This window comes from Schistocerca cancellata, chromosome 1 (genome assembly GCF_023864275.1).
Source record: "Schistocerca cancellata isolate TAMUIC-IGC-003103 chromosome 1, iqSchCanc2.1, whole genome shotgun sequence".
NCBI classification, from domain to species: domain Eukaryota; kingdom Metazoa; phylum Arthropoda; class Insecta; order Orthoptera; family Acrididae; genus Schistocerca; species Schistocerca cancellata.
In genome coordinates, this window is record NC_064626.1 from 1,113,245,061 (window position 1) to 1,113,272,222 (window position 27,162).

At 44.3% G+C, this 27,162-nt stretch overlaps 1 protein-coding gene across 1 annotated transcript in view; it reads left to right on the forward strand.

Moving 5' to 3' along the window:
- The first annotated feature begins 398 nt into the window (after nt 1–398).
- Nucleotides 399–27,162, forward strand: part of LOC126163063 (uncharacterized) — a 282,388-nt gene continuing 255,624 nt past the window's right edge. The window contains exon 1 of the mRNA XM_049919967.1: nt 399–537. The gene's annotated coding sequence lies outside the window, so the exon portion shown is untranslated. The remainder of the gene's footprint in view (nt 538–27,162) is intronic.

Sequence of the window (27,162 nt, forward strand, 5' to 3'; positions counted from 1 at the left end):
GCTGACTTCAAACTGAGGCCACCGTGTGTTTTTAATGGTCTAACATACATTTACTGCACTGAAGATGGCCACACAGTGACCGAAATCTAGATATGCGATAAACATAACTTGTGACTGACGTACGCTTTACTAATTTAAATGAGTACAGTGCCTGGGCGCAACTGTTTCCCTGTGGAATCAGACCTGATCCTCGAAGATGTTGTAGGCAGGGTGGAGAGGAGGGAGCGTTCGTGTCGACGGCTGAGCTGAGCGTCAGTATTTACGGAGACGCGGATGCCATTATTGGGCGAGAGGGCGGCGTGTCGTGTGGCGCGCAGGGTGCACGGCGCGCCACGGCAGCGGCCATCGATCGCAGGGGAGGGCGGCAGCGGTGTCGGAGCCAGTGTAGCGTCAGCCAGCGTAGCGTCCGCGTCGCAGGTGCGTGGAGCGCGCGCCAGCCGCCGCGCCGACACTGTGCTCTTTACGGCTGTCGTCGCCCGGGCTGCGCGCAGACCGGCCGCCGGCTGTTTTCGAAACACACCCGTCCGCACTCACAAGGTAACACTGTTTACTGCCTGCCCACAACGCTGCCGCTACTGCTGCTGCTGCTGCTGGTGCTGCTTCCAGCGTCATGATTCCTTTTCTACTCACTGCCTTCCACTGCTTGAAAAGTAACGTCTCCGATGCCTTCAGGTACTCCAAAGTCTTTCAGTTCTAGAGATATTGACACCTTCTGCCAGTAAGACGCTTCATCTTCCTCCTGCCAGATTTCTGTTTCTTTCTTTTTCATTAATTTTGTGACAGTTTTGCTGCAACAGGTCACGAATTCCTCTCCTGCGCCAACCTCTTAATGACAGACAACCACGCTCTCAGTCGAAGAGTAAAAATGGAAATACTCTAACTGCCAAATCTGACATTTATCAGCCATGGACTGTGCGGCTGGTCCCGGCGGAGGTTCGAGTCCTCCCTCGGGCATGGGTGTGTGTGTTTGTCCTTAGGATAATTAAGGTTAAGTAGTGTGTAAGCTTAGGGACTGATGACCTTAGCAGTTAAGTCCCATAAGATTTCGCACACATTTCAACATTTTGACATTTATCAGAACAGTCCCCAGTCTTCTGACTGGTTTGATGCGACCCTCCACGAATTCTTCCACCTGCTCAACATTATTTGTTTGGATGTTGGATGTTTGGGTGTTAAAATTACGAACAACTTCAGTTCGAAAGACCACATAGATAATGTGGTGGGGAAGGCGAGCCAAAGGTTGCGTTTCATTGGCAGGACACTTAGAAGATGCAACAAGTTCACTAAAGAGACAGCTTACACTACACTCGTTCGTCCTCTGTTAGAATCTTGCTGCGCGGTGTGGGATCCTTACCAGGTGGGATTGACGGAGGACACCGAAAGGGTGCAAAAAAGGGCAGCTCGTTTTGTATTATCACGTAATAGGGGAGAGAGTGTGGCAGATATGATACGCGAGTTGGGATGAAAGTCATTAAAGCAAAGACGTTTTTCGTCGCGGCGAGATCTATTTACGAAATTTCAGTCACCAACTTTCTCTTCCGAATGCGAAAATATTTTGTTGAGCCCAACCTACATAGGTAGGAATGATCATCAAAATAAAATAAGAGAAATCAGAGCTCGATCAGAAAGGTTTAGGTGTTCGTTTTTCCCGCGCGCTATTCGGGAGTGGAATGGTAGGGAGATAGCATAATTGTGGTTCGATGAACCCTCTGCCAAGCACTTAAATGTGAATTGCAGAGTAATCATGTAGATTTAGATGCAGATGTTACAAGCGGGTGACCTCCCCTACAGTTTTCCCCTCTACAGCTCCCTGCAGTAACATGCAGGTTATTCCCTGTTGTCGTACACATCTCCTGTCATCATGTCCCGTCTTTTTGTCAGCGTTTGAATCCTGCCTCGGGCATGGATGTGTGTGACGTCCTTAGGTTAGTTAGTTTTAAGTAGTTCTACGTTCTAGGGGACTGATTACCTCAGATGTTAAATCCCATAGTGCTCAGCGCACTTTTTGTTCAGCGTTTTCCACAGGTTCCTTTCCTCGCCGATTTAAAAGAGAATCTCCTCATTCCTTACCTTATCAGCCCATCAAATTTTCACCATTCTTCTGCAGCACCACATATCAGACGCTTCTGTTCTCCTCTGTTTCGGCTTTCCTGCTGTCCATGATTCACAGCTCCAAACGTTCATTCTCAGAAATTTCTTCTTCAAATTAAGGTCTATGTCTGATACTGCTAAATTTCTCCTGGCCAGGAATGCCCTCTTTGCCTGCGTTAGTCTGATTTTTGTATCTATCTACATCTACATCCATACTCCGCAAGCCACCTGACGGTGTGTGGCGGAGGGTACCTTCAGTACCTCTATCGGTTCTCCCTTCTATTCCAGTCTCGTATTGTTCAGCGAAAGAAGGATTGTCGGTGTGCCTCTGTGTGGGCTCTAATCTCTCTGATTTTATCCTCATGGTCTCTTCGCGAGATACACGTAGGAGGGAGCAATATACTGCTTGACTCTTCGGTGAAGGTATGTTCTCGAAACTTCAACAAAAGTCCATACCGAGCTACTGAGCATCTCTCCTGCAGAGTCTTCCACTGGAGTTTATCTATCATCTCCGTAACGCTTTCGCGATTACTAAATGATCCTGTAACGAAGCGCGCTGCTCTCCGTTGGATCTTCTCTATCACTTCTATCAACCCTATCTGGTACGGATCCCACACTGCTAAGCAGTATTCAAGCAGTGGGCGAACAAGCGTAATGTAACCTACTTCCTTTGATTTCGGATTGCATTTCCTTAGGATTCTTCCAATGAATCTCAGCCTGGCATCTGCTTTACCGACGATCAACTTTATATGATTATTTCATTTTAAATCACTCCTAATGAGTACTCCCAGATAATTTATGGAATTAACTGCTTCCAGTTGCTGACCTGCTATATTGTAGCTAAATGATAAGGGATCTTTCTTTCTATGTATTCGCAGCACATTACACTTGTCTACATTGAGATTCAATTGCCATTCCCTGCACCATGCGTCAATTCGTTGCTTAGTCCTCCATAGGTCACTTTGCTTCCACGGTAGCAGAATTCCTTCACTTCGTCTACTTCCTGATCACCAACTTTGATGTTGAGCTTCACGCTCGTCTCATTTTTTCTACTTCTCAATACTTGTGACTTCTTTTCTTGTGTATTCTCAGCACATAATCGGTACTCATTAGACAGTTCATGCCATTCAACAGATCGAAAAATGTTCAAATGTGTGTGGATTCCTAAGGGACAAAACTGCTTAGGTATCAGTCCCTAGACATACACACTACTTAAACTAACGTACACTAACTCATGCTATGAACAACACATACACCCATGCGCGAGGGAGGACCAGATCCTCCGGCGAGGGGAGCAGCCCAATCCGTGACATGGCGCCTCAAACCACGCGGCCACTCGCGCGACTTCAACAGATCCTGTAGCTCTTCTTCACCTCCAATCATGATTGCAATGTCAGCAGTGAATCTTGTCATTCATTTTCTTTCACCCTGGATTTTAATCCCTCTTTTTGAATCTTTCATTTATTTCCGTCGTTTCTTCCTCGATTGTAGACTGACCGGTAGGGGTGAAAGACTGCATCCTTGTCTTACACCATTAGTAATCCAAGTTCTTCGTTCTTGGCCTTCCGGCCTTGTTGTTCCCTCTTGGTTCTTGTACATACTGTATATTCCCTCTCTTACTCCAGTTTTTCTCAGAATTTCGAACATCTTGCACTATTTTACATTGCCGAACACTTTCCAAGATGCTACTCCAGACGGGTGTAGAAATAAATGCGCGCCACGGAAAATAATAAACGCTAAAGTGAAGATGTGACCCCGTCTGACTACCCCCTGAAGCAGATCTTAGGATCTCTTAATGGACTTTAACATATAAATTACAACCTAAACATAAATGAATGATTAAGGCAACTAATACTACTAAATGATAAGCGTTGTTCCTGCTTATATATTTATTGTAGATTAAAAAAAACTTTATATTACAAAGGTTACATTTCCTAAGTAATTCTACTAATCAATTGCCCAACTCTGCCCCTTATTATGACTGCGCAGTCTAATATCAATAACGCGAAATGACTGACATCATCTACGTACCAAACACTAGAAGACACTACTTTCAAAGATGATCTACGGTGGTGTGGAACCTCAGTGGAAATAAAATGACGTGATCACAGCTGTTTAGCTTTTATAGCCCTAATAAACCGAAGCAGTTTGTGATATCACCGTATGTACTGCGCCCGGTGCATCGAATGATGGTTCTCGTACACGTCTGCGACGATGGAAGAACTCCAACCACAAATAAACTCTTTCAAACACTAGGACGGCAGAAGGCGGTCCTCTGACTAATATACTCTAATACTGTCCTCTCCTCTCTGTGTTCTACAGACTAGAAACGCGAACTCCCAGCCACAAGAACGGAGTTCAGATAACGTCTCAGCCTAAGTATAGGCAGAGGAAGTGCTCACAGTTACTGAACGCTGAGTACTCAACGACGACTTCCAACCCGGAGGTGAAGTCCAGAATCGTACAGGTTCTCAACAGTACAGTACCTAGCTGTTCTAACTACAAACTCTCCTGACAGCAAAGACAGCAAGTCCATCTGTACCAACAAAGCTCATATCGAGCGACCGTCACACACGGACGCCCACAATGGAAGACCTCATCTCTCCACCGCTGGTCTCCCAGCAAGGCTCAGCTCCCCACCATCGTAATTCCGAAAACGAATCATATTCTCGAAACCACGGAATATTCTCCCTCTCTACAGATTCATCCGAACGACGACCAATCATATTTTGTCTTTTGTCGTCCAGCGCGGAAAGTTTGCGAGGAAAAACCTATACTCGTACAATGGTACGCTTCTGAGTAAAAATCCTTGGAAATAACCCAGCCTGCGTGGTATCCGAGGTGCCACTTCTTCGTTGCTCTCACCTGTGTCCAAAATTCGCGGAGTTCGGTAGTATTATCCGGTTATCCTTCCGGCCCTACTACGAGGTGCATTCAAGTTCTAAGGTCTCCGATTTTTTTTTCTCCGGACTGGAAAGAGATAGAAACATGCGCATTGTTTTAAAATGAGGCCGCGTTTATTGTCAATACGTCCCAGAGATGGCAGCACCGTACGGCAGATGGAATTTTGCCGCCAGCGGCGAGAATGAGAACTGTTTTAAATACTTAAAATTGCGACGTTTTCCTTACTTGAACAGCGTGCAATCATTCGTTTTCTGAATTTGCGTGGTGTGAAACCAATTGAAATTCATCGACAGTTGAAGTAGACATGTGGTGATGGAGTTATGGATGTGTCGAAAGTGCGTTCGTGGGTGCTACAGTTTAATGGAGGCAGAACATCGTGTGACAACAAACCAAAACAACCTCGGGCTCGCACAAGCCGGTCTGACGACATGATCGAGAAAGTGGAGAGAATTGTTTTGGGGGATCGCCGAATGACTGTTGAACAGATCGCCTCCAGAGTTGGCATTTCTGTGGGTTCTGTGCACACAATCCTGCATGACGACCTGAAAATGCGAAAAGTGTCATCCACGTGGGTGCCACGAATGCTGACGGACGACCACATGGCTGCCCGTGTGGCATATTGCCAAGCAATGTTGACGCGCAACGACAGCATGAATGGGACTTTATTTTCGTCAGTTGTGACAATGGATGAGACGTGGATGCCAGTTTTCAATCCAGAAACAAAGCGCCAGTCAGCTCAATGGAAGCACACAGATTCACCGCCACCAAAAAAATTTCGGGTAACCGCCAGTGCTGAAAAAATGATGGTGTCCATGTTCTGGGACAGCGAGGGCGTAATCCTTACCCATTGCGTTCCAAAGGGCACTACGGTAACAGGTGCATCCTACGAAAATGTTTTGGAGAACAAATTCCTTCCTGCACTGCAACAAAAGCGTCCAGGAAGGGCTGCGCATGTGCTGTTTCACCATGACAGCGCACCCGCACATCGAGCTAACGTTACGCAACAGTTTCTTCGTGATAACAACTTTGAAGTGATTCCTCATGCTCCCTACTCACCTGACCTGGCTCCTAGTGACTTTTGGCTTTTTCCAACAATGAAAGACACTCTCCGTGGCCGCAAATTCACCAGCCGTGCTGCTATTGCCTCAGATATTTTCCAGTGGTCAAAACAGACTCCTGAAGAAGTCTTCGCCGCTGCCATGGAATCATGGCGTCAGCGTTGTGAAAAATGTGTACGTCTGCAGGGCGATTACGTCAAGAAGTAACGCCAGTTTCATCGATTTCGGGTGAGTAGTTAATTAGAAAAAAAAAATCGGAGGCCTTAGAACTTGAATGCACGTCGTACAACAGTGGCCTATTGTGCTCCAGAGCTCAGGTGCCACGACGTCCGTCTCCTACTTCCTGTGTTTAAGCAGGACCAACACCTGTGCGGGCCTTCCGCCCAGAGCTTGAGTTCGGCCTGCCGTTTCATCTCCACTGGCGTTCCAACCTCTACTAGTATAGGCAATCAGTCATCACGCCGTTTTTTATAATAAAAACACTCCGCCACCTTTCATGCAATAAGCGTTAACAATTATTTACAAGGCGTACTTGACAATGTCAGCCTCCTTTAAATATTCATATTCACGTTTTTCTTCTGTTTGTAGAAAACAGATTTGCATCCAAACAGTTGAGAAGATATTGTTACACCATAGAATTACGCTCCTCACCGTATTACCGCAAAGAATAGAGAGACAAATTAGGAAATGGGTACTTTATCAAAAACGTTCTAAGTGCCGCACCAGGAAACTGTCTGGTCCGTTCAAAGAAGAAAACAGCAACCACCCACTGTTAACAATGCTATTTGTTTACACAAATAGCGCCGTCAGTTGTTTCGAACAGACGACGGCTGTTCACATTTATATTACATTAGTCGTCGTTTCCATTGATTGTTGATTCTTTTTTAACAACTAACGAAACAACAACAAATGTAATATGAACTTGTACAGCCTTCTGAGGGTGAACTTGACGGTTCGAAACCAGTAACGGCGCTATTTTTGTAAATAAGCAGCATTACTAACTGTCGGTGGTTGCTCTTTTCTTCTTAGCAAGAATCAACATGTATTTTGTACACAGCCACGGTCTCAGAAATGTCGGTTTTCGTCAAAGCAGCAGCAAAAGAGTTTTTATTCTAATTGCCATTAATGCTGAGGCACTACCGTTTTATTTGTGATACAGTAAGAACAGAAAGCAGCAGTAGTTTGTTACCTAGTAGAACAGCAGTTAATAAAATTTACTTCTCATATCACTTATACTTTGGAGCTTCAGAGGGAAGCACAGCTTAGCACGAAGACCAATCGCCATCTGCTAACAGATGTCTGAAACATTCTCTCCATGGTTCGGCATCTGGATCTAGAGCCATGCAACAGAGTACTGAAAACACAACAGTACTGGAGACGCGATTTGTGAAAAAATGGCGCTTAGAAAGTTTACCATTTCTGTCCTTCAATTGCCTCAAAATATATGACCATGCGAACATCTGCAACTGAGGAACGTATTAAGAGAATAAAAAAATCCACATCAGTTGCCAGTAATTCTATTTATTGCCTTACCTGTTTCGAAGCCTAAAGCTTCATCATCAGGTGCCATCAACTGCGAGGAGTAGTTTCTAGCGTACAAAAACTATTGCGTTGACATGCCAAAAAAAGGTAAAGCCGTAAAAAGTGGTGTACTCACTTCAACTGTTTGTTAAATATATTTCAATCTCTGCCTTCCCCTACAGTTTTTACCTTCTGCAACTCCCTTTAGTCATTCGGAGGTTATTCCGTGACATCTTAACACATACCCTATCATCCTGTCCCTTCTTCTAGTCATTTTTCTCTGCACACTCCTTTCCTAGCCGATTCGGTGCAGAACTCATTTCCTCTCAGTTCGCCTAGTTTTCAACCTCATATCCATGACACCAAATCTCAAACGCTTCGATTCTTTTCTCTCCCGGTTTTCCCATAGTCCATCTCAACTACTGCGCCGCCTCGCATATTTGGAAGAGCAGAACAAAGATATTGGAGGAGTGAACCTGTGAGATGAAAGTGGCGAGTGTATAATGACTTCAGCCGAGGAGCTATGGCCTCGAAAAAAAAATTACTTTGTGCTTCCGCATCGTTCATTTAGTCGGAAAAAAATTTTACTTTCACCGCAGATAGTTTCACTACACAATTAAATAAATTAGACCATTTCTACACATATTTAATTCCACCCCGCACGTCTACAATCTGTCTCGACGCACTCTCATAGTCATGCTCCAAAATGAAGGAAATTTATTTCGTTGCGCCTTCCACAACTAAGAGAACTGTTTTCAGTCGCATAAAGCGTTAACTGTGCGCTTCACCAAAAGACAATTGCACTTTTTACTTCAAAACAATCTCTGCGAAAACAGATCAATGCAGCTTAAAGATATAGGAACTCATAGTCCAGTCCGCTGAATCTCTTACTAGCATTTTTACACCTTGCTATGTAGCTTCGCCGTTATACTAGTATTTTTCCCCTTTCATGCTTTCGCACGGCAGATTCGCATACAAAGCTAATTCTGTCTGCCCAACGTAACCCCAACAGAAAAGATAAAAACCGGAAAGAAAGAAAATATATTCATGCCGTTACAGAGTCCTCAAGGTCCGAGGCAAAGTTTATCTCCTTCACCTTCGTGAACCGCTTTTTTTTTTAACTAAATTTAAGAACTAAAAATTACGAACTCCTTTCGAGTCAGAGTTTTTCTTAATGACTTAGGAATTAATAATAAATTAAATAAGTTCCTGGTATGAGACCACGATCATAATATATTTCAGGAATAATACTGCTTACATCGATAAAGGCTTTACTCAACTGCATTACTTTATGTAATATGTTTCAGTTCTTGTCGTTTTGAGACGAAAGAATACCAGAATGATTTCGTACGCAACGTCGCGAAATAGTAATTACCCAATCGCTATCCATTTTCAGGGTCTATTCCGTTTTAACTAACAAGACGCAAGTACAAGGCGACAGGCAAATGTGCATTTGAATCACGTAACGTCCACGTGGACGATCGTGGAAAAGACAAAAGATGACGGGCAAGAGCGCAGAGGGCAGCCTCCTTGCAGAATTTTGAGAATTTCTAAATGGATCTGTCTTACATTTAGTTGCCTCACACCACGACTATACCCTTGATTTGTTGCCGCAACAAGCAGCTACATGATTTGCTTCGTTCCTATTCATGTCCGCACGCTTTCGGCTTCCGAAAAAAATGACCAGTGGCAACTGACGATTGTGTAGTTTACCGTAGTTTCAGTGGACACAGTTGCTCGTATATGCTTGTGCCGCTATTACTATTTTTGCCTCTGAAGGAAACAGCTCTTTCTTTACCGGAATTACACTGTTTTTTCCTAAATCATCTGACACGAATATCCCGATTTTACTTTATAATCCTTCTCCGAAACGTCACCCACTGAAAGAGACGCTAAATGGTGTCTTCTTGTCTCTATGTACACACAAATATTTAACATACACATGAGAAAAAGAGAGTCAGAGGCGCAAGCACATTAAACGAGTCCTTTCTCACATAACTCTGCCATCTGAGACAGCTGCAAATTCTGTCACGGATATGCTCAAAATACACTCCTGCAAATGGAAAAAAGAACACATTGACACCGGTGTGTCAGACCCACCATACTTGCTCCGGACACTGCGAGAGGGCTGTACAAGCAATGATCACACGCACGGCACAGCGGACACACCAGGAACCGCGGTGTTGGCCGTCGAATGGCGCTAGCTGCGCAGCATTTGTGCACCGCCGCCGTCAGTGTCAGCCAGTTTGCCGTGCCATACGGAGCTCCATCGCAGTCTTTAACACTGGTAGCATGCCGCGACAGCGTGGACGTGAACCGTATGTGCAGTTGACGGACTTCGAGCGAGGGCGTATAGTGGGCATGCGGGAGGCCGGGTGGACGTACCGCCGAATTGCTCAACACGTGGGGCGTGAGGTCTCCACAGTACATCGATGTTGTCGCCAGTGGTCGGCGGAAGGTGCACGTGCCCGTCGACCTGGGACCGGACCGCAGCGACGCACGGATGCACGCCAAGACCGTAGGATTCTACGCAGTGCCGTAGGGGACCGCACCGCCACTTCCCAGCAAATTAGGGACACTGTTGCTCCTGGGGTATCGGCGAGGACCATTCGCAACCGTCTCCATGAAGCTGGGCTACGGTCCCGCACACCGTTAGGCCGTCTTCCGCTCACGCCCCAACATCGTGCAGCCCGCCTCCAGTGGTGTCGCGACAGGCGTGAATGGAGGGACGAATGGAGACGTGTCGTCTTCAGCGATGAGAGTCGCTTCTGCCTTGGTGCCAATGATGGTCGTATGCGTGTTGGGCGCCGTGCAGGTGAGCGCCACAATCAGGACTGCATACGACCGAGGCACACAGGGCCAACACCCGGCATCATGGTGTGGGGAGCGATCTCCTACACTGGCCGTACACCACTGGTGATCGTCGAGGGGACACTGAATAGTGCACGGTACATCCAAACCGTCATCGAACCCATCGTTCTACCATTCTTAGACCGGCAAGGGAACTTGCTGTTCCAACAGGACAATGCACGTCCGCATGTATCCCGTGCCACCCAACGTGCTCTAGAAGGTGTAAGTCAACTACCCTGGCCAGCAAGATCTCCGGATCTGTCCCCCACTGAGCATGTTTGGGACTGGATGAAGCGTCGTCTCACGCGGTCTGCACGTCCAGCACGAACGCTGGTCCAACTGAGTCGCCAGGTGGAAATGGCATGGCAAGGCGTTCCACAGGACTACATCCAGCATCTCTACGATCGTCTCCATGGGAGAATAGCAGCCTGCATTGCTGCGAAAGGTGGATATACACTGTACTAGTGCCGACATTGTGCATGCTCTGTTGCCTGTGTCTATGCGCCTGTGGTTCTGTCAGTGTGATCATGTGATGTATCTGACCCCAGGAATGTGTCAATAAAGTTTCCCCTTCCTGGGACAATGAATTCACGGTGTTCTTATTTCAATTTCCAGGAGTGTAGTTATGCGCTCCGAAGAGAGACAATGAAATCAAGTTGTAAAAGAGAAGAACAAGAAGTAAGAATCACAGAGAAGCCGTCTTAGATATGTGTTAATGCTACACGAGCGATGTTTAACATTCTTTCAGCTTACTGCTATATGACTGTGACGAAGACTAGCATGAAATGCTGAAATAAGTTCAGTCTTTTTTATTTTAAAGAAACCTGTTCAGTTTGTGGTGAAAACTCTATATGTTATTACAGTAGCGTGTAATGAAGATTTACTGTACTTGAATCAAATCGATGAGGAATTCTGGGAAATACAAATTAAGCTAGCGATTTTATGGATTATTCTACGACAACTTATCAATATTTTAGAGAATCTGTCCTTATGAACATTTTTTTACAGTTCTTTTCCAGCAGTGTTTCTGTTGCATCAATTTTCCGTCTCCCACCTGCTTATGTTGAAGCCCGTATATGTTACATCTGTTTCTTAATGAATCATTACAAAATCATCATTACAAAAGTCCAGTCTCTTAATTCGCATATCCACTCATGTCGCGACAATAAGTTCGGACCCACCTGTAGCTGATACGAAGTAACTAATGAAAGACGGAAACGTGCTAATTACGATGCGGAAGCTCCTGACTGCGCTGATAGAGCTTCGAGACAGTATCCTGTCAGCTGATAACACCCCGATTCTGTTCGCTGGAACAAGTAAATTTCTACGTTCCATACAATGTCATTTCTGAAGAAAAAATATAGTGTGGATCTCGCTGGACTCTTACATACTCCAGTGCCGACCAGTATTTCGTGGGGACCTTTCCAGGCTGTAAAGCGGATGCTGGGGTGATTCTATGTCCGGTTGCTCTTCAAATTGGCTTTCCCCTTAATCTTCAGTTCCAACTCCCCAGCAGCAGCAAGGGAGCGCAAAGTGGTAGTTCACGAGTCTATATAGAGCCTTGTTGCCTACTTGTGGTATGAATGGTATCTAAATTCTCGACAGACTGAAAATTTGAATCACATGTTGGATCTGTATTTCGAAGACAAAATACAGATTGCGAGAACTACATATATGGAAAAATGTCAGCATGAACAAACAAACCTTAAAAGTAACCGTTCGTGAGCTGGCAGAACAAGCCAGCTGGCTGGCATACCACATCGAGTTTCTAGATCTAAACACCGACAAATGTTCCTTTTGCGTTAGGAGACGAGAGTTCTTCGATTTATCGATCCTCTGCAGCAGCGTTACACAAATATAAGTTGCGTGTACAAAAGTCCTGTTACAAAGACTGGAAGACAATACACTTACTTGTAATTACCGATCCTTTCGCGACAGTTTCGTTGTATTAAAGATTCTCTGAGCACTTCCCGCTTTAATTTCATGCACTATCAACGTGACAGTTGCACCGAGGATATCTAATTCTACAATACACTTGAGTGTTCTGTTAGATGACATTTGACATTAGTACTGTTAACATATTTTCAGCTAAGATAATAAACGAAAGTATTGTATAAGTACTACTTAAGGTCAGACATAAAAGCCCTCTACACAATCCTTTTGTGCTGTCTCAATAAACCTCTTACCGAGATATAACTGAGCATTGTATTGGCCTTAAAATATGTTTTTTCTTCACATTTCTAATAGGTTTGTATGGCTGTAACATCTGAAACAAGAGATGGTGCAAGACAATTTGCAAATATTAGCTTTGTTTAATAGTCATCCTTTGGAACAATGAACCCGAAGTGTAGATCTTCAGAATACTTATTGTAAAATAATCTCGTAACCATTCATTTATTGTAGTTTGAAAACTGGGCCCCACCGTTAAGTAAATTGGAAATTTATTGATAGAAGTTAGGTAAGCAAGTTCACTGACACATCTGGTGCTTTTCTACGCGTCATACAAAAGAAGAAGAACGTAAAGAAATAGAGGAAAAAGAATGAGACAGTCGAATACTACGAAGTTGAGAGGAAAGAGGTGTGGAGGGGGTGACGAGACAGTTCCTTTTGTCCATCGAAACCACGATCGACTCACACTGCTTTCTGTTAAAGCGGAATTGTACCAATAAGGAAGAGAATTAAGTTTTCGTGCCACTCGTGTCTCTGTTTGACTTCTGCTGTTTTTGTTTTGCTGTCTGCATTCGTCAAAATAAGTTACCATTACACGATACAGGTTGAAGGTGAACATCTGGGGCAAAATGGAATACAAAACCGATGTAGAAAATGCGTTTTTATCAACCAGACATGTGAGTTATAAGGAGGTATTTGGCCCGTGTCGAATCTCCAGGATACACCCCTAGTTTTGTACTAGTGTTAATTTAGTTACGGCTTCTCAAGAACGTGTCTTACTGCAATACGCAGTTTGGTGACCTATCGTTCAGACATACGAGGTGCGACAATAAAGTAATGAGACTGATTTTCTTTGCAAGATGTGGCAACACTGCAGGCTAGCATAGGCACAATATCTTTGACCTTGGTCTATAAGCTGCTTCTAGTCCAAGCGGCATATCGATGCAAATGCTCAGTCGTGAGTTGTGCTGTAATAAGTTAACACGTGTTTGTGTCTCTTGTCACAGAAACGTAACCGCATAATATTGCGCAACGGTATGCCATTTCTTTTTGCGTTAAATTGAGTGAAAACGCGACGACAACTTACGGTCAGCTTCAGAGGGCTTTTGGAGAGGAGGTTGTGTCAAGAGCTCAAGTTTTTCGTTGGCATAAAATGTTTAGTGAAGGCAGAATGAATGTTGAAGATGAAGACCGCAGTGGACGACCATCAACCTCACGGACAGATGTCAACTTGGCCAGAGTGTGTGAACTCGTGCGATCTGATCGAAGATTATCCGTGAAAACGATTGCAGAAGAACTGAACATCAATCGAGAAACAGTTCGTCTAGTAATAACTGAAGATATTGGTATGAGAAAGATTTGTGCAAAAATGCTCCCCAAAAATATCACACCACAACAGCGAGAAACATGGAAAAATGTGGCAGCCGATCTGTTAGAGCAAACGGAAATCAATCCAGAATTGTTGAACCGTGTTATCACTGGTGATGAAAGTTGGTTTTTTCAGTACGATCCAGAGACAAAACGCTAAAGTTCGCAATGGTGTTCAAAGGGATCACCCAGATCAAAAAAAGCTCGCGTGTCAAAGTCAAAAGTGAAATGCATGCTTGTGTGCTTCTTTGATTCCAAAGGAATTGTTCATAAAGAGTGCGTGCCTCCTGGACAAATAATTAACCAATATTACTACAAAGAAATTTTAGAAAGACTTCGTAAAAGAGTTCTTCCTGTCCATGACAAGACTGCTGAGAATTGGATTCTGCATCACGATAATGCGCCATCCCATACTGTTCTGTCAGTACAGCAATTTTTAACCTCAAAACAAATTTCAGTACTACCAAAGCCACCTTATTCACCAGATATCGCTCCGTGCGACTTTTTTATATTTCCAAGAGTCAAAACGGCGATCAAGGGACACCATTTTCAAACAACACAAGATGTCCAAAAAGCTGTGACGAGGGTCTTCGAGGATATTACAGAAGATGAGTTGCAGAAATGTTACCATCAATGGCAGAAGCGCTAGAAGAAGTGTGTGCAATCAGAAGAGAACTACTTTGAAGGAGACAACACTAAACTTGACTAAAACGGTAAGCAACATTTTTTTTCCACATCAGTCTCGTTACTTTATTGTCGCACCTCGTAAGCTATCCATCCATATTGTGAGATATCACATACACTGGTGTGCAAAACTTAGGGAAAAAGGTAACTTTTGCATGATGTGTCACTCACTACCAAGTAACATAGCTCAATGAAACTTGAACCACACACAGAAAGAACTGCTACAGTATAGTACAGATGTTAACCGAAAGAAATACGCAATGGGTCGAATAGAAATGGCACTTTTATTCAAAGACAATAATCACCCTGAAGTCACCTCTATTTATGGTGGTCCTCTGGACATTACAAAAGGCAGGAGATGGTTCTTTATTTATTGTGCAATCATCACGGATAGTAATGCATGCTTTGCAGTGGGCTCCCATGGTGGCCAGAAGATTGGTAGGGAGTTCTTGTGGTAGGACATTCCATAGCCCGCCGGAGTAGCCGAGCAGTTCTAGGCGCTACAGTCTGGAACCGCGCGACCGCTTCGGTCGCAGGTTCCAATCCTACCTCGGGCATGGATGTGTGTGATGTCCCTAGGTTAGTTAGGTTTAAGTAGTTCTAAGTTCTAGGGGACTGATGACCTCAGATGTTAAGTCCCATAGTGCTCAGAGCCATTTGAACCATTTTTTTGACATTCCATTCCCTCACTAGCGCTGATGACTACTGTTGAATGGAAGTCAGTAAGCCCATTCAACATTGTGCCTCCCCACAACATAATATCTGGACAACCAAAACGATCATCTTAGGTAATGTGCCTTGGAGCTTTACGGCTTCCTATCTCTTGCTGTACGAGGATACGTCCAGCACTGTCGAATATGATGATTTGCTGGTGCAAGCGATACGGTGTGGCAGGTATAATGCTTCATGGGAGGACTTATAACTCTTTGAACACAGTGCAATCACTCGTCAACGTTTTCGTGACACTATACTCCTTACCAATGTGCGTCTCTTCAGGGGTGCATTCGACCCCGACTTTATTTTTATGGATGACAATGTGTGAACACATCGAACTGCGCAGGGGAAAGAGCACTTGGAACGAGAGAATATTCTGCTAATGTTCTGCATGCTCGTTCCCCGATTTAAACTCCATCGAGCACTTGTAGGATGCGTCCACCTGTACTAATGAGCAACCAGAGGTTTTCAGCCACGGTCGTGGAAGAATGGTCTCCTTATTACAAGAAATCTTAGTCCTTACCAATATAGTGGTCACCATGGGCGAAACGCCCTACAACAAGAACTCCTTAACAGCTTTATAGCCAGTTTGTGAGCACGTTGGAGAGCATGCACTGCTGTCTGTGGTGATCACATGCTATTAAGAACCACGTCCCGCGTTTTGTAATCACTTCAGTTTGATTATCTTTTTCAGTAAAAGTCTCGTTTCTTTTTACCTATGACCCAAGTCTCATCGAGCTATGTTTCATTGTAGAGACACATCACGTGGAAATTACTTTCGTCCTTAAGTTTTGCACACCAGCGTAGCTTAAGAAATAGTCAAGGATATTGCTCACAGCCCACAGTCAACAGTGACAGAAGGAGGAATATGAATAACAAATTTTCGCAATTATAATTTTGATTGCAGTTTACATGCAAGCGCCTTCGGTATATGTATGTCATTAACAACATGTCACTATTATATTCGATCTCTTTGGACAGATGAACATCATGTGCAAAACGGTGCCGATTGGAGTCGGTTTTTTTGTTGTATTTTTTTTGTTTTTTTTTTCTTTATTCTTGTATCTGACAATTGAGATATTCTGAGATATTTATGTTTGGAGATAGCATGGAACACAAAATAGCTCATTTTTTCTGGGCAGAGCACTGGACTGTCATGGTGGTGCGGTATCCGTTTGCACAGGAATCAGCAACAGCAGACTTCGTACACAAATTATTCTCTAACAGCTCAATCCTATAAGGACGACGTCCCTCAACTTTTGGCTGCTGCGTGTGCAGGTGCCATTATGACTCTACCTTTCTTTCTGAACAACTGTGTTTTCCCTTATTAAGAGCAATTCGTGAACGAATTACTACCGTGATTCTCAGACTTGAATGTTTTGAAAAGCCTGCAATTCGATGGCTGCTCCTTGGATTAATTGAGCACAGCCATGGCTTTCTCTTTTTGAAGAGCGGTGGAACGCCCTAAAAATTCATCAGTAATGTCACTGAACACGCATCACTCAGATGTGAAGCAGCCTCGGCCGTTAGCGACGGTTAGCCACTATTCGGGAAGACTGTAAGTAAGCTTCATTCACTCGTCTCAGAAACCTTGTAAAGGTCTAAAACTTTTTCCTCCTCGTGTAGAGGTTCCCAACAATCTTTGAGAGACAATAAGTCACATCCAGAGGACCAATTTTTGTTAATGATTCTTTTCACCCCGTCGTTCATGAGCTATACCCATGAGATATGAGTGTGCGTAAAGCTCAACAATGAAAAAACTACTTGACAGGTTAAACTTAGAATAAGTATTAATACATTACTTACTGACCTTCATTACGTGCTTGGTACTTTTTCAGCAATGCCCATCCAACTACGTATCATACGGCAGAATGCTGTTTCATGTCGTCAAACGCGTCATTGATTTGTGCCAATCCTTTCAGTTCTAGCAGCAAAGCGAGTATCGCAGACGACACATCCGACATGCACCCTCAGAAAAAAAATCAGACGAGCTCGCTACTCAGGCAGTAGTCCTGTACATGCGGTAAGGTGCTGTCGTGCAGTGTACTAACAGAAATACAGGACCTTGCCATCCCATCTCAAAGCGTTCGCAAGACACCTTTTTTTGCAAGACGTATAATCCTCCCCCCATGAACGATACAGATAGCAGTACCGTAGGTGCAACCACAACGGAGGGGTATCTGTTGAGAGGCCAGACAAACGTATGGTTCCTGAAGAGGGGCAGCAGCCTTTTCAGTAGTTGCAGGGGCAACAGTCTGGATGATTGACGGATCTGGGCTTGTAACACTAACCAAACCGGCCTTGCTGTTGTGGTACTGCGAACGGCTGAAAGCAAGGGGAAACTACAGCCGTAATTTTTCCCGAGGGCATGCAGCTTTACTGTATGGTTAAATGATGATGGCGTCCTCCTGGGTAAAATATTCCGGAGGTAAAATAGTCCCCCATTCGGATCTTCGGGCGGGGACTACTCAAGATGACGTCGTTATCAGGAGAAAGAAAACTGGCATTCTACGGATCGGGGCGAGGAATGTCAGATCCCTTAATCGGGCAGGTAGGTTAGAAAATTTAAAAAGGGAAATGGATAGGTTAAAGTTAGATATAGTGGGAATTAGTGAAGTTCGGTGGCAGGAGGAACAAGACTTCTGGTCAGGTGAATACAGCGTTTTAAATACAAAATCAAATAGGGGTAATGCAGGAGAAGGTTTAATAATGAATAAAAAAATAGGAGTGCGGGTAAGCTACTACAAACAGCATAGTGAACGTATTATAGTGGCCAAGATAGACACGAAGCCCATGCCTACTACAGTAGTACAAGTTTATATGCCAACTAGCTCTGCAGATGACGAAGAAATTGAAGAAATGTATGATTAGATAAAAGAAATTATTCAGGTAGTGAAGAGAGACGAAAATTTAATAGTCATGGGTGACAGTAGGAAAAGGGAGAGAAGGAAACATAGTAGGTGAATATGGATTGGGGCTAAGAAATGAAAGAGGAAGCCGTCTAGTAGAATTTTGCACAGAGCATAACTTAATCATAGCTAACACTTGGTTCAAGAATCATAAAAGAAGGTTGTATACATGGAAGAATCCTGGAGATACTAAAAGGTATCAGATAGATTATATAATGGTAAGACAGAGATTTAGGAACCAGGTTTTAAATTGTAGGACATTTCCAGGGGCAGATGTGGACGCTGACCACAATCTGTTGGTTATGAACTGCAGATTAAAACTGATGAAATTGCAAAAAGGTGGGAATTTAAGGATATGGGACCTGGATAAACTGACTAAACCAAAGGTTGTACAGAGTTTCAGGGACAGCATAAGGGAACAATTGACAGGGATTGGGGAAAGAAATACAGTAGAAGACGAATTGGTAGCTCTGAGGGATGAAGTAGTGAAGGCAGCAGAGGATCAAGTACGTAAAAAGACGAGGGCTAGTAGAAATCCTTGGGTAACAGAAGAAATATTGAATTTAATTGATGAAAGGAGAAAATATAAAAATGCAGTAAATGAAGCAGGCTAAAAGGAATACAAACGTCTCAAAAATGAGATCGACAGGAAGTGCAAAATGGCTAAGCAGGGATGGCTAGAGGACAAATGTAAGGATGTAGAGGCTTATCTCACTAGGGGTAAGATAGATACAGCCTACAGGAAAATTAAAGAGACCTTTGGAGAAAAGAGAGCCACTTGTTTGAATATCAGGAGCTCAAATGGAAACCCAGTTCTAAGCAGAGAGGGGAAAGCAGAAAGGTGGAAAGAGTATATAGAGGGTCTATACAAGGGCTATGTACTTGAGGACAATATTATGGAAATGGAAGAGGATGTACATGCAGATGAAATGGGAAATACGATACTGCGTGAAGAGTCTGACAGAGCACTGAAAGGCCTGAGTCGAAACAAGGCCCCAGGAGTGGAAAATATTCCGTTAGAACTACTGGCGGCCTTGGGAGAGCCAGTCCTGACAAAACTCTAACATCTGGTGAGCAAGATGTACGAGACAGGAGAAATACCCTCAGACTTCAAGAAGAATATGATAATTCCAATCCCAAAGAAATCAGGTGTTGACAGATGTGAAAATTACCGAACTATCAGTTTAATAAGTCACTGCTGCAAAATACTAACGCGAATTATTTACAGACAAATGGAAAAACTGGTAGAAGCCGAACTCGGGGAAGATAAGTTTGGATTCCGTAGAAATGTAGGAACACGTGAGGCAATACTGACCTTACGACTTATCTTAGAAGAAATATTAAGGAAAGGCAAACCTACGTTTCTAGGATTTGTAGACTTAGAGAAAGCTTTTGACAATGTTGACTGGAATACTCTCTTTCAAATTCTAAAGGTGGCAGGGGTAAAATACAGGGAGCGAAAGGCTATTTACAATTTGTACAGAAACCAGATGGCAGTTATAAGAGTCGAGGGGCATGAAACGGAAGCAATGGTTGGGAAGGGAGTGAGACAGGGTTGTAGCCTCTCCCCGATGTTATTCAATCTGTATATTGAGCAAGCAGTAAAGCAAACAAAAGAAAAATTCGGAGTGGGTATTAAAATCCACAGAGAAGAAACAAAAACGTTGAGGTTCGCCGATGACATTGTAATTCTGTCAGAGACAGCAAAGGACTTGGAAGAGCAGTTGAACGGAATGGACAGTGTCTTGAAGGGAGGATATAAGATGAACATCAACAAAAGCAAAACGAGGATAATGGAATGTAGTCGAATTAAGTCGGGTGATGCTGAGGGAATTAGATTAGGAAATGAGACACTTAAAGTAGTAAAGGAGTTTTGCTATTTGGGAAGCAAAATAACTGATGATGGTCGAAGTAGAGAGGATATAAAATGTAGACTGGCAATGGCAAGGAAAGCGTTTCTGAAGAAGAGAAATTTGTTAACATCGAGTATAGATTTAAGTGTCAGGAAGTCGTTTCTGAAAGTATTTGTGTGGAGTGTAGCCATGTATGGAAGTGAAACATGGACAATAAATAGTTTGGACAAGAAGAGAATAGAAGCTTTCGAAATGTGGTGCTACAGAAGAATGCTGAAGATTAGATGGGTAGATCATATAACTAATGAGGAAGTATCGAATAGGATTGGTGAGAAGAGAAGTTTGTGGCACAACTTGACAAGAAGAAGGGACCGGTTGGTAGGACATGTTCTGAGGCATCAAGGGATTACAAATTTAGCATTGGAGGGCAGCGTGGAGGGTAAAAATCGTAGAGGGAGACCAAAAGATGAATACACTAAGCAGATTCAGAAGGACGTAGGTTGTAGTAGGTACTGGGAGATGAAGGAGCTTGCACAGGATAGATTAGCATGGAGAGCTGCATCAAACCAGTCTCAGGACTGAAGACTACAACGACAACAACATAATCCTAATGTACTCATAAGTCTAAATGTGACTATTCAGACAATTAAAACCATTTGCACGAGTAAAGGAGACATCATCTGAAAAATGAAATGTCGTGTGACGATGGCCTCCCGTCGGGTAGACCGTTCGCCTGGTGCAAGTCACTCGATTTGATGCCACTTCGGCGACTTGGGCGTCGATGGGGATGAAATGATGATGATTAAGACAACACAACATCCAGTCCCTGAGCGGCGAAAAACTCCGACCCAGTCGGGAATCGAACCCGGGCCTTTAGGATTGACAGTTTGTCACGCTGACCACTTTTTTTTAATCTCATTTTGCTTGTTTTCGTTCGTTGTATCTGATCAGGGCGGATGTCGCATGACGCCTGTTTCAGTTCGTCGTTGATCTATTAGCTCAGTTTTTTTATTAGAGTGGGCAGAAAACCCTCTGACCGAACACGCTGAGTTGCCGTGCCGGCACCACTCAGCTACCGGTGGCGGACGAGACATCATCTGTGAATAGCACATATGTGTGGAAAGCAGCATCATCAGTATTTTATGCAGACATCACTGCATAGATACATTATGAGGTGTGAAACTGGGTGGTCCTAGTATAGCACATGCTGAAGGTGGAATACATGTAGATTGCACTCCTGCATCTCTCTGCAAACGGTTACCTGCCACAGAACGCGCCCTCGTTGGAAGAGCATTAATAAAACATTACTGTCAAGTATACTCCAAACCCGAATGTTCCTTCCATCGTCCTTCGTCTCAATGTAAGTTAGCTCAAATTATTTGCAGTCTATGCCGGATCCAGAATCTTCCAGGCTTAAAGCAGAACAAGATACATCTACTAGATGGTTTCAGTAAGCTGTGTACTATGGCCCATCTGCCGACTGAAGCTTGTAACTCATAAAGGATGGTATGTTCCTTCAAAAAATAAAAAAATAAAAATGAAGGGCTGTCATCAACTTGATCTGGACGTCACAATGCTCTATTACGCGTGGTTTTATTTGAAGTTCGTATACTCTTGCGTTCCTCCGATCTTTAAACTAACTTGCCCAGCTAGTTATAGTGGGACCTACAGTTTAACGTGGCCACTGAACCACGGTGCGATTTGAAAAAATGTAAAATAAAACAGTACCTGAAATATGTTTTCCTCAAATCTTACTGTTAACTGAATTTATATGTGAAATCAGAATGAATTAGCAGCTTGTATCACTTATGCTGTTAAGTTTGATTCCGATGATATTTTAGTGAGTAAGATACACTTTGCCTAGCCGGAGTGTGGACAGAGAGAGTGTTATCTCTGCCGGACGGTGTGGGTACGGCCATTAGGAAAGGCGGTCAGTCGGGGCAGGAGTCGGCTGGCGATGGTTGTGGACTGGGACGTTACGTCTGTAACGTGGCGAGCAAAGTGAATAGTTGAACGCCCGCCCCGTGCGGTGTCTGTTTACACCTTGTGAAGGCTGCTGGTAGCCGCTTCAAAGTCTGCACCGCTCTGTGTGGAATTCTGGGAGGTCGTTACTACAGCTGCCTTCCAGGAATCATCACAACACTTCACGGTTCTGCTTGAACGTACGGCTAAGGGAGCTGCGCTGCAGAACTGACATACAAGCAACAGTTATGAGAAGGCTGCCCGGCTACCACAGAGGGCAACAAAAGAAACATGTTGCAGTGGGCCGGTTAAGTTGTCTAGTTGTTTAATAACTGCGAGGTTAATGTTATTTGTAATGGCTCAGCTTGAAATAGGAGTTGCGTTACATGTTATCTGAGCCAAGAAGCGAGTATATATTGCCTTACTGCGTGTGTTCTACACCAACAACTACATCTATACTCCTCTAGCCACCTTACGGTGTGTGGCGGAGGGTACTTGCGGAGTACCAGTGTCACTTCCCTTTTTTCCAATTCCAGTTGCGTATAGATCGTGGGAAGAAAGAGTGCTGGTAAACTTCCGAGTGGCCTCGAATCTCTGTAATATTATCTTCATGGACTTTTTGTGAGACGAACGTAGCATGAAGCGATATATTGGTATGTACGCTCTCGGAAGTCCATAACAGTAGACCATACCGTGACGCAGAACCCTCTCTTGCAGCCACTGGAACTGGCTGAACATCTTTGTGACGCTGTCGCGCTTACTAAATGAACCTGTAACGAAACGTGCTGCTGTTCTTTGGATCTTCTCTATTTCCTCTATCAGTCATATCTGATATGGATCCCATGCTGATGAGCAATATTCGAGTATTGGTCGCGCGAGTGTTTCGTAAGGTACTTCCTTTGTTGATGGACTACATTTCCTGAGGACTCTTCCAGTGAATCCGTCTGGAATCTGCCTTACTCGCAATTGTGTGCTCGTTCCACTTCGCTCACTCCATACGCACAGTCCTAGATATTTTATGGAAGTCACTGCTTCAAGATTGTTCTGCAGCTTTGTTGTCACACAGTAAAAGGTCGTTCTCCTCTGTGTATTCGCAATACGTTACATTTGTTTGGGTTGAGGGTCATTTCCCACTCCACTTATCATGCATCGATCCTCTGCAGGTCTTGCTGCATGGGGTTACAATTTATTAACATTGCGACTTCTCTATATACAACAACACTATCCACAAAAAGCCTCAAGGGACTTCCGCTATAATGCTTCTGAAATTAATGAGCCAAACAAACAGAAAGAAAGGGTCATCTCTAGCAAGGAGCCATAAGCTTGAATATTTCTGGTATCTCAACTGCAGATTTTTCAGCGCTCATTTAACTTTAGGACTCTGTATCTCAATATGAACAAAAATGGAGTTGTACCACTATTGAAATAAGCCTTTTATATATGTAAACAGGCAGAATACGGTGCTGTGGTCGGTAGCGCCTATATAAGACAACAAGTGTCTGGCGCAGTTGATAGATCGGTTACTGCTACTACAATGGCAGATTTAAGTGAGTTTGAACGTGGTGTTATAGACGGCGCACGAGCGATGGGACATAGCATCTCCGAGGTAGCGATGAAGTGGGGATTTTCCCGTACGACCATTTCGCGAGTGTACCGTGAGTATCAGGAATCCGGTAAAACATCAAATCTCCGGCATCGCTGAGGCCGGAAAAAGATCCTGCAAGAAAGGAACCAACGACGACTGAGGAGAATCGTTCAACGTGACAAAAGTGCAACCCTGCTGCATATTTCAGTGCTGGGCCAGCAACAAGTGTCAGCGTGCGAACCATACAACGAAACATCATCGATATGGCCTTTGGGAACCGAAGGCCCATTCGTGTACCGTTTATGACTGCACGACATTGGACTGTTGACGACTGGAAACATGTTGCCTGACGGGACGAGTCTCGTTTCAAATTGTTTCGAGCGGATGGACGTGTACAGGTATGGACACAACCTATGAATCCACGTGACCCTGCACGTCAGCAGGGGACTGTTCAAGGTGGTCCAGGCTCTGTAATGTTGTGGGACGTGTGCAGCTGGAGTGATATGGGACCCCTGATACATCTAGATACGACAGGTGACAGGTACGTAAGCATCCATTCATGTCCATTGTGCATTCCGACGGACTTGGGCAATTGCAGCAGGACAACGCGACACCCCACACGTCCAGAATTGCTACAGAGTGGCTCCAGGAACACTCTTCTAAGTTTAACACTTCCGCTGGCCACCAGACTCCCCAGACATGAACATTATTGAGCACATCTGGGATGCCTTGCAACATGCTGTTCAAAGAGAACTCCACCCCCTCGTAATCTTACGGATTTGTGGACAGCTCTGCAAGATTCATGGTGTCAATCCCCTCCAGCACTACTACAGACATTAGCCGAGTCCATGCCACGTCGTGTTGCGACACCTCTGCGTGCTCGCCGGGGTCCTTCACGATGTTAGGCAGGTGAACCAGTTTCGTTGGCTCTTCAGTGTATGTACTGCAAAGTAGAGGTCCCATAACAGTTCGCTGGAGCACGCCCGAGGTTACTTTTACAACTAAAGAATTTTATCCGTTCAGAATGACATGCTGTCTTCGAATGTAATTTCTACATCTATCGGCTTTGTATGAACATACTCTCTCCTCTTGAACATACTCTCTCCTCACCATACTTGTTATTTAATAACAAATGGTTCAAATGGCTCTGAGCACTATGGGACTTAACATCTATGGCCATCAGTCCCCTAGAACTTAGAACTACTTAAACCTAACTAACCTAAGGACAGCACACAACACCCAGCCGTCACGAGGCAGAGAAAATACCTGACCCCGCCGGGAATCGAACCCGGGAACCCAGGCGTGGGAAGCGAGAACGCTAGCGCACGAGCACGAGATGCGGGCAATATTTAATAACAAATTCATTGAATAAATAAATGGCGTTGCCATGGGGAGCCCTTCGTTCCCCGTGGTCGCTAATCTTTTCATGGAGGAATTTGAGGAGAAAGCGCTTAAGTCTGCTGTATTTAAAGCCCACGGTTTTCTGGAGTTATATAGATGATACTTTTGTTGTATGGCCTTATGGCAGACAAAAGAACTGGAGAAATTCCTTTGTCACCTAAACTCGTTACATGCGAACATCATGTTTACAATGGAGACTGAGAAAGAAAGGACTTTACCCTTTCTAGCTGTGTTTGTACACCGTAAAAATGATGGATCATTGGACATTCTGTGTACAGAAAATCCACGCACACAGATCTGTATCTCCATCACCCCGCACTGACCGCCAGTGTCCTTAGTACCTTGATACATCGAGCGCACGTAATATTAGACGATGAAAACCTCCACGCAGAATTAGAACACTTGGAGAAGGCTTTTAACGAGAATGGCCACACATCAGGCCAAATAAGGAAGGCCATGTACAGCTATAATAACAAGAAGCAACACACTGAGGACACTGTGGACGACTATAAATCAACTGCGTTCCTTCCCATATGGCGGGAACCTATCTTCTAACATAGGCAGATTGCTTAAGGAAAAACAAAATCGAGATTACCTTCCGTCCACTAGCGAAGAGCTTGGTCCTGGTTGGATCCGTTAAGGACGACTTACAACTGCAAAAAGCGGGTTCAAAAAAATGGCTCTGAGTACTATGGGACTTAACATCTGAGGTCATCAGTCCCCTAGAACTTAGAACTACTTAAACCTAACTAACCTAAGGACATCACACATATCCATACCCGAGGCAGGATTCGAACCTGCGACCGTAGCGGTCGCGCGGTTCCAGACTGAAGCGCCTAGAACCGCTCGGCCACACCGGCCGGCCAAAATGCGGGCATTTACAAAATTCCCTGTAAGTGTCATGCTGCATGTATTGGCCAGACAACACGAACAGTCCAGGAACGCTATACAGAAAACGAAAGATACACTCGTCTTTTGACAAACGTTAAAATCAGCAGCAGTAGAACACTACTTCCATGGCACACTCAATGGAATACAATAGAAAAAAAGTTTATCTCGAGTTTCCAGTTATTGGCATTCAGTAATCAAACAATCGGTGGAAATACCTCTTGCCGATACTCTTAAATCGTAACAAAGGCTTTCAACTGGATAAAAGTTGGATACTTATAATTAAAATCATTCAGTCACAGCGGAATCGATGGGATCATTCGATACTCAATGATTAGATCATGTTTCACTTCCACAACCGAGGGCAGCACACACAACTCGGCTGTCTTGCGCATGTCATCAACTGACACATGCGCCTAAGGACGCCAGCACATTTCGCATGCGCCAGATTCAGCATAAATACCGTGAATGCACCAGGGCTCTTCAGTAGTTATCTACTCATCTGAAGATGGCCGGACGTCTCTGAGCCGAACTATCGTGGTAGAACATCGACGGGATTCGGCTGCACACCCGAAAATTATTAGAATTAGAAAATTCTGTGTTCTGTTGGCTAGAATCTCTCCAATCTAGTCAACTCAGTCACACAGCTCGTCTGATATCCTATACGCTCGTATTTTGTTCATTAGGCGATCCGTTGAGACTGTATCGAATGCCTTTCGGAATCTACCTGGGAGCGTTTATCTACTGCTGTTTCTCGTGGACAAAGAGAGCGAGCTGGGGATCAGACGATCGTTGTTTTCGGAACCCGTGTTGGTTCCTGCAGACAAGATTCTCGGCCTCCAGAAATGTCGTAACACGCGAGCATAAACATTTTACACCAGTCGGCGAGGGATTATTTTAATTTAATTGTAAAGAAGACTTTTCAGGTTGGCTGTTTTGCGGAGTCTGTAAGGCGAAAGCGTTAGTTAACAAACCAGTCGTTGAAACTTCCTGGCAGATTAAAACTGTGTGCCCGACCGAGACTCGAACTCGGCACCTTTGCCTTTCGCGGGCAAGTGCTCTACCATCTGAGCAACCGAAGCACGACTCACGCCCGGTCCTCACAGCTTTACTTCTACCAGTATCTCGTCTCCTACCTTCCAAACTTTACAGAAGCTCTCCTGCGAACCTGCAGAACTAGCACTCCTGAAAGAAAGGATACTGCG